Here is an 8,170-nt window from a genome sequence, read left to right on the forward strand (position 1 = left end):
TTTGTAGGTGTTCAGAATGGTTTGATCCCTATCCAGCTGAATTCCTGAGAGGAGACGAAATCCAGGTCTCCTACTCCTCCGCCATCTTGCTCCTGTGCATATGCTTTTAAAATCCAACATTTCCACTTGGTTTTGTTTGTCTTCTCTTTTCTATCATTCCCACATACTTGAATCAGAAGTTTGTTTCTGTTTACTACTCCATCTTTAGCAGACGTTGAATTATATTTCTAAAAAGTATATGACCATGTTACACCTCTGCTTAAAATGTTTTTAGCTTTCCTTAAGATTCATGTTGATAACTTTTAATATGGCACACAAAAATTTCCAAATCTGACCCCTGATTAAGCTTACAGCCTCATCTCATACCACCCCCTTGTATTCATGCTCTATTCTAGACATACTAAGTTTCCTCTTAGTTTCAAGATTTTCATTATGTCAAACACCTGAGCCTTGGCAGATGTTGACATTTCTGTCTAGAATGACCCTCTTTTGTCCTTCTGGCCATCTTCTACTTCATCTTCTTTGCATTCCTCTAATTTCCCCAAGCAAAGTGATATACCACTGACATTATGTGCTCCTAACTGAAGACTGTCATCACAATATTATTGCTTACAAATGTGTAAGTTTTATTACTTAGAGCCTATACTATCTAATAAAACTTTCTGTGATGTTGTTAGTGTTCTGTGTCTGCACTGTTCGAAAGAACTTTGTGTGATGATAAAACTGTTACAGATGCAATGTTCAAGATGGTAGCCAGTAGCTACATGTGTCTACTGAAGAATTCAGATAGGTTGAGTGACTGAATAACTAGTCTTTTTTTCAAATTGATTTAATTTAAGTAGTGACACATGGTTAGTGACTACTATATAAGAAATGAAGTTCAAGATTCTGATGTTTCAAAAGCAGAAAAGATGTGGGGCCACCAGAATGTGTTCCCAGATATAGTAGTTCAATAGGACAATAAAAAGCATTTTGAGAGGAAAGGATTCCAAGTTCCAATAAATTTGTGAAATTTGTGTCTTTTTATGCCGAATAAGTAGCCCATAGTGGACATTCAGTACTCAATGATTGTTAAATGAAGGAATGAGCAAATTCTAGCAGATTGAAGAATTAATGTTTCTACAGAAGAGCTGACCAAATCAAGGGAACACTTTATTACCTTAGCAGAAAATAAGCTTTTATTCTTTTTAGTTTGTTCGAAGCTATTTCATTGGTTCAGCTTTTCCGGGGTCCTGAGAGGGAGTAAAACAATACAGGGATTAAGGCCTAGGGTGGCTTGGAAAATCCACAGAAATATAGTTCTGATAACTGAGAGATTATTTCACATTGAGGTTTCTCATATTATGGTTTTAGAAAAAGTCAATACCAAATATAAGTATAAACTGATGTGAAGTTTTCTTTACTCAGAAACCTAGTTCTTGGCAAGAAGGAGCAACTGTTTTATATCCTCACCCATAACATCAATTATTCCTTCTTCTGCCTATGACTGAAGAAGTCCATTTACTTCTAGTTTACTCAAGAGAAATCTGAACTCTGATTTGGGACAGGAGCAAATTTTTTTTTTTTAATTTAGTCTTTTCATTAAGGTCCAGAAAGCAAATGGGGAGAACTACTTTCAGGAAAAACAGTAACAACCTTAAGTTTATCATGTTCACAAACTGACTTGAGATTGTAGAAACTTTTCATCCTATGAGAGTAGCAAGAAAAATCTGAAATGCTGAGGTGAGGTCGGTGTACAGAAAGAAACGCTACTGAGCAGGTGAGCTAAGACAGTAGATAATTACTAAGTCTGCCATATTTGTGTGCCTGTAAGAGTTTCAGAGCTTTCAGTGCAACCATGAACTAAGGTCCTCTGGCTTGATCATAATTGTACCAAGTGCACATTCTCAGTGTATCCACGTTTCCTTCATTGAGATGTCTAAGATTTTTAAAGAAGGCAAAGCTGCTACAGAACCCATTAAAGTTAGTTTCTGGAGCTATGATTCATCTTAAGAATCTTATAAACTGATACTTTTAAGTTTTTGTTGCATAATCCAGTGTATCATTCAACATGGACTAAGTTATGCCACGGTAACCAGTAACTCTCAGATCTCAGAGTCTGAAAACCCAACAAAGAGTTATTTCTTGCTTACTTTTCACCTCTTACAGGTAGCATTCCCTGACCCAGGCTGAATCAGGCTCCACCTTGACACATACTTTTAGTTTCTTTTTGCAAAGAAAAGAGGAATGTGGCAAATTGCACAGTGGCCCTTAAAGCTCTGCCCAGGAGGGACACAGGTGATGACAGCTACATTTATCTGGACAATTGCAGGTGATTTGATGATGTTAAACTTTCAATGATGTAAAGAAGTGCAGATCTATCCTGGCTTGGAAAGAGGGGAGAAGAAGCAAATATCTGTGAGCATCCCAGAGGCCACCAGAATGTGTGCCCAGATATAGTGGTTTATTAGGACATTAAAAGTATTTTGAGAGGAAAGTATTCCAAGGTCCAGTAAATTTGGGAAATTTGGGTCAAAGTGGCATATATTTCTTTATTTTTGGATAGTTAGTATTTAATACTGTAAAATGGATTATGAATATCTAAGAAGGGGTTAATATGAGGTATTTTTCAAATTCATTAAACTGTGGGATATTTTTCTTCACAGGACATCTGCAGTGGTCTTTTCAAGATAAACTAGATGGTGTACTTTGAGTCCTTCCCCAATTTATCTAATTTCTCTTTATTTATGAATGGCCTTTCTGATATTCATTTAAAATTATAAAAAACAATTATCTGATTAGAGAGGGATAATAAACAACTTTTCCAAATAAGGATAATGGATGCCTACCTGGAGCTCTTCCGCCGCTCCGCCACACTCCTGGAAAAGTTATAAACTAGAATGTTATTGATGGATGTTGAAGTCTGGAGTAGAAGATAGACTATAAGGTGTACTTTAGATTTTTCTGAAGCACTGAAGTATTGTCGAAGGCTTTACACAAACCACCTGAATATGATACATCTAAGTTAACGGTATGGGAGTGATTTCGTTTTTAAAAGCCTACCAGATATCAAGATATGACTTAAGTATGAATGCAGTGCGTTAAAAAAGTTAGTAAATAATGCTCTGTATGCTACCTATTTGATTAAAGTTCATTAACTCTTGCTCAGAATAATACATTCTGCTAATCTGGAGAAAAATATAACAATTTTAGTAACTGCTACATAGCATATTGCAACGGAATTGGAAGACTTGGGGAAGATAATAGATTTTCAAATATTTTTAATATCATAATATTTTTTTATTAAAAGTTGACACTTTATTTCAACTGTGAAGAATTATCACATATGATAATGTCATATGAACTGTGAAGAATATATCACATATAAAAGTAAAATTAAATAGTGGAAGAAATCTTAGAAATAATAAGTCATTAATGAGTCACCTCTCTAGAACTCTTATTCAGTAATTCTTATCTGTTAGAAATACAGCTGTACAACAGGAAGCAGATTACAAAAATTCATCTGAGTCACAAAAATCCCTAAAATAACATTTATGGTTTCATTAGTCACAAACTTATTTCCAAATTACTTTTATTTTGCAAACAACTCTAACTAGGGTAGTTGTTTGTTTTCTAATTACAGAAACTGAAAGTAACATATAAAAGAGAGTAAAACTTGCCAAAGAGGAATATATACCATGAAAAGTGAATGGAGAGTCCAGACAAGTGACTGAATAGTCTAATGAGTGAAATACTCAGAGGACACAAGTCTGGGATGATTTTGCCTAGGGCCAAAGAAGCTAGCTCAATAATTCATACTGATGATGATCCTTCTTAGTCATCAAAAATTGTTAATTATTGTTGGTGCAGTAGCTGAGAAGTCAGAGACTTCTATAGTATCTTTGAAAAACTCTTCCATCCAAAATTACAAGAAAAAGAAAAGGAAAAAGGTGGGTAAAAGCATGCATCCCTAAGAAGCCATCAAACTCAACTATCCAGAATGATCCATTCTCCAAGGGTTTTTAGTTCTTCCACATTGTGCTCTTGAGAAACAAACCAAAAAATCATTTTGACCTATAGGTGGCAATATTGCTATTATTCAAGTCAAGCACAAAAAGATGGGATGAATAAGGAAACATAATTTAATGGTTCAACAAAGAAAATGACTGAATCTTTGATGAACATGAAATAACTTGAAAAAAGAAGTAAATGTGCCAAAACTCATGAAATTAGTCCTTACTTATAAAATACTCCTATTGAATTATAAATTCAAATTAAAAAAAAAACCCTGAATTACTTGTCCTGAATAATGAGTCCTACCATTATTGTACATTGAGTGTATTTTGTTTATTCATAGTGGTTTGTTAAGCTATGAATAAAACCAGTTTTTCACAGCTATATTCCTAACGCTTTTGTTTTCAATTAAGAATATTAAGGTAAAATCCAAATTAAATGGTCCAATATACACAACTAGTAATTGTGTCAACAATTCTGTGGAGAACCCCAAACCACTCAGCTGTTTGTCCCTGGAACACTCAGTGAATTTCCGATGTCTGTTGAGATAATGGTGACCTGCATGCTGGCTTGTATGGTGAAAAGAACTTTCAGCACTTTAGTACAAATGTGTTTTAACTGTTCTTCAGTAAAGGTAGTGTTTCTTAAAGTTCATAAACCTATGCACTAATTAGTTCAACAGAAAAGTGCTATAGCCTCTCTCCTACCCCTTCCTAGATTCTGATATTGCCCCTTACGAACCAAGTACACATTTTGTTGAGAACCATTTGTGTACCCCAAAGTCCCCCTCCATTTTACTTTCATACAATTTGGATGTATTTTTTTCATTTTCTTATTAAAAATTATAATATTTATTATGTGGCTGTTTTCTCTTCCTGACTTCAGAAATTCTGATGTGTTTCATCTCCCCAAGTTGATCATCACAGCCCTGAGGAAAATCAGTTTAAGTTGATGAATATTACACTGAATAGAAAACAGAGTAGGGGGTGCCTGGGTGGCTCAGTCGATAAGCGTCTGCCTTCGGCTCAGGTCATGATCCCAGGCTCCTGGGATCGAGTCCCGCATCGGGCTCCCTGCTCAGCGGGAAGCCTGCTTCTCCCTCTCCCACTCCCCCTGCTTGTGTTCCCTCTCTCGCTGTGTCTCTCTCTGTCAAAAATAAATCTTTAAAAAAAAAAAAAAAAAGAAAACAGAGTAGGATATGTGAGCGAGCCAGCAAGAGAGAAACAGAAAAAGAGAGAGACAGAGACAGAGAGAGAACTACAATGATATGGCATGAGAAAAACATTGACTAACAACTTTTGGAAATCTTCAAGTAATAAAAACAAGCAGTATGCAGGATGTCTTACCTTCTAGACCCGAGATATCCAATATAATAGCTGCATGTGGCTATTTCTAAATAAATTTAAATAAAAAATAAAACTTGAAGTCCCCAGAGTATATGCTATCTTGTTTAGTGCTGCTTCTACTCTTATCTCTAGCTTTCTTTTCCCCCTTTTTACAAAGCTACCATGGCCAAGTCCTTTGTCCAAAGCGATGTGCTGCAAACGGTCAACTTAGTCCTTACAAAGGCTTTCCAAGCTCTCGCCAAAGATTGACCTGGCATCCGTTCTGTGCTGTACTCTTTAATTAACATTAATTAATTCACTCCTTTTTGGATTTTCAATTTGCCTTGATGAGGCATTATAAATTAGAAAATGTAACATACTCAGGTTATAATTTAAAGGGCTCTCAGCTGATAGCTAATTAGCTTGATTCAGGAAGGATAAACCAAAAGAATGAATGTTTAATGCTAATTTAAAGGACATTAGTTGCCATGGGCAGAATGATTAAAAAGCCACTGTTTGAAGCAGAAAAATTAGAATGCAGCAGCAGTGGCAACCATAGATGATCAGTGGTTTTCATATTGTGCCTGGATTATATGACACTCCATCACCTGCCTGCAAAAAGTTTGATGAGTTCTGGAGAGTTATTTTGGTCTGATTAGGACACAGAGCGGGCAAATTGTGAGTACTCTTATCTTTCAACATGGTTCCATTCCTTTCTTATCAGGCATGCGGTAGAGTAACATGCTAGAATGAGCTGTGTTTACCTGGCTTGATGCATTCATGACAAGCAATGGGGGGTTGATCCCAGGATGTCCTTCCATCCTCGTTAACAAACACTTCCATAGCACTTACTGGGTGCCAGGTACTCTCCGAAGTATTTTGCAAGTGTTGGCTCAGTTAATCATTATAAAAAAATCTATGAACTCTGTACTATGCTCACCCCCATTTTTCAGACAGAAAATTGAGGCGCAGAGAGTTTCAGTAATTTACTCAAGGTCACACAGGTGATAGGAGGCAGATCCCAGGTTTGAACACAGGCAATCCGACGTCAGTGACTTTCATCTTAAGCAGAAAATAATTCCAAGGCCATAGATTATTAGCAGTGAAAGATGGGCTCGCTGTTAGCTTCAAATGTACTATTATCACCATCCAACGTTTATCATCAAAGATGCTATCACTCTGAGACGCTCTAGGACACAGCCATAATGAAATGTAAGAAGACAAAAACCACTTACTCTGTATCTAAACATTCTCGAGAGGATCAGCAAGATGTCTCTAAAGCTGCCAAATAATTAGCGGAAAAGCAAAGGCATAAAGCTTAAAAGAAGATTGTTCCTTTTTCATTCAATGATTCCAACATTTAAAACAAAACAAAAAACTTCCACGAAGCGAGGCCCTAGTGTGAGCGCTGGCCATAGAGGGATGAGGTGGACCCTGCCCCCAGCTCAGCAGGAGCTACCAGTCAGCTGAGGACAAGGACATAAACACAACGGCAGTTTGCTACAGCATGGAAATTCGCGCGCAGAAGAAAGAACACATATCGAGAACTAAAAGGAAGAAAGAGTAGGGAGAGTTCACCGGGCTCCTAGAGTGAGAAGTACAGGGCAGGGAAGTTTCCAGAGGAGGCGAGATTTGAACTGAGGCTTGAAGAATGGGGACCAGGGAGAGTGGAGGGTCTCCCAGTCGCGGCAATAGTGACAGTTGGGGCTGCCTAATGCTTTGTTGTGACGGCCTGGCGTCAGCAGCATCCCTGGCCCCCACCCACTACATCCCAGTAGGACAATTCAAAAATATCTTGAGACATTGCCAAAAGTCCCCCGGGGGAACCAAATCGCCCCCAGTTAACAAAGGCTGAGCTTGGAGGAAATAGTGGTGGGAATGACTGGGGTCGGGGGGAGAGAGAAAGATACCTGCCAGGGAGGGGCACGCCTGGAAAGAGCTGGACGTGCAAAGTGTGAGGCGCTACATGGCTGCTCGTGGTTTTGATGATGACCGAGGAGGAAAAAATGTGTGGTGACCTGGAGCGAGCCTGTAGCAAACACAAACAGGCCAGAGACTTAACTAGAGGATACAGTGAATCATAAGTTCAAGCCGTGCCGCCCCGGCTGGCTGTGGGGGGCCGATGCCAGCATACACACCAATTAGGCGGGTTGCAAATAGATGTGGTGACTCGTTCTGAGCAAAGGAACCGCATTCTCTTGGAAGGCAGGCTGGAGGCTTCCAAACAGACAGCTGTTTTCTAAAGGAAGTCAGACGTGGTCCAGCATGGGGAGAGAGGAGGTGTGGAGTTCACCTCCGTCTTTAAGCCATGCCTGTGGACAGCATTAGACTAGGTGGTGGGTTATCTTCAACTCTGACAGCCATCGGTGTATCCAGTGAGGCCTCCCCGAGCACTAAGATCACTTCTTCCCTATTTAAGGAGAGTCTCTACCATACTTGATGACAATCCTGTTGAGTGCTTCGGTCCACCCCTTTTAAACTTTAATTTTTTTAAATATTACCTTTCATTACACTCTTAGAAGAGATGAAACCTAATTCAATTTCTCCTTGATGACTTAAGCGGGTCACTATCATCATCAGGGCCGTCTCTCTAAAGCATGGTCTAATGTATTTCAGATCCTTTGGCAGGTTAAGTGGGCCAATGACTGCAACTATGGTTTTGTAAACTTTCTGTCTCATTATCACAGGTGGATGTCAGGTGCAGATTTTCACAAAGTTCTCGTTCTGTTGTACTCTTTTGCCATCATTCGAAAATGCTGTCAGTAATCTTTTCCTTTTTTTTTTTTTCCAAAGAAACATGATAACTAAGTTTGCTATATTTATATGTAGGAACAGCTAGTAAGTTCTGTTGA

Source organism: Leptonychotes weddellii, chromosome 2, assembly GCF_054177405.1.
Source record: "Leptonychotes weddellii isolate Sample4059 chromosome 2, ASM5417740v2, whole genome shotgun sequence".
NCBI classification, from domain to species: domain Eukaryota; kingdom Metazoa; phylum Chordata; class Mammalia; order Carnivora; family Phocidae; genus Leptonychotes; species Leptonychotes weddellii.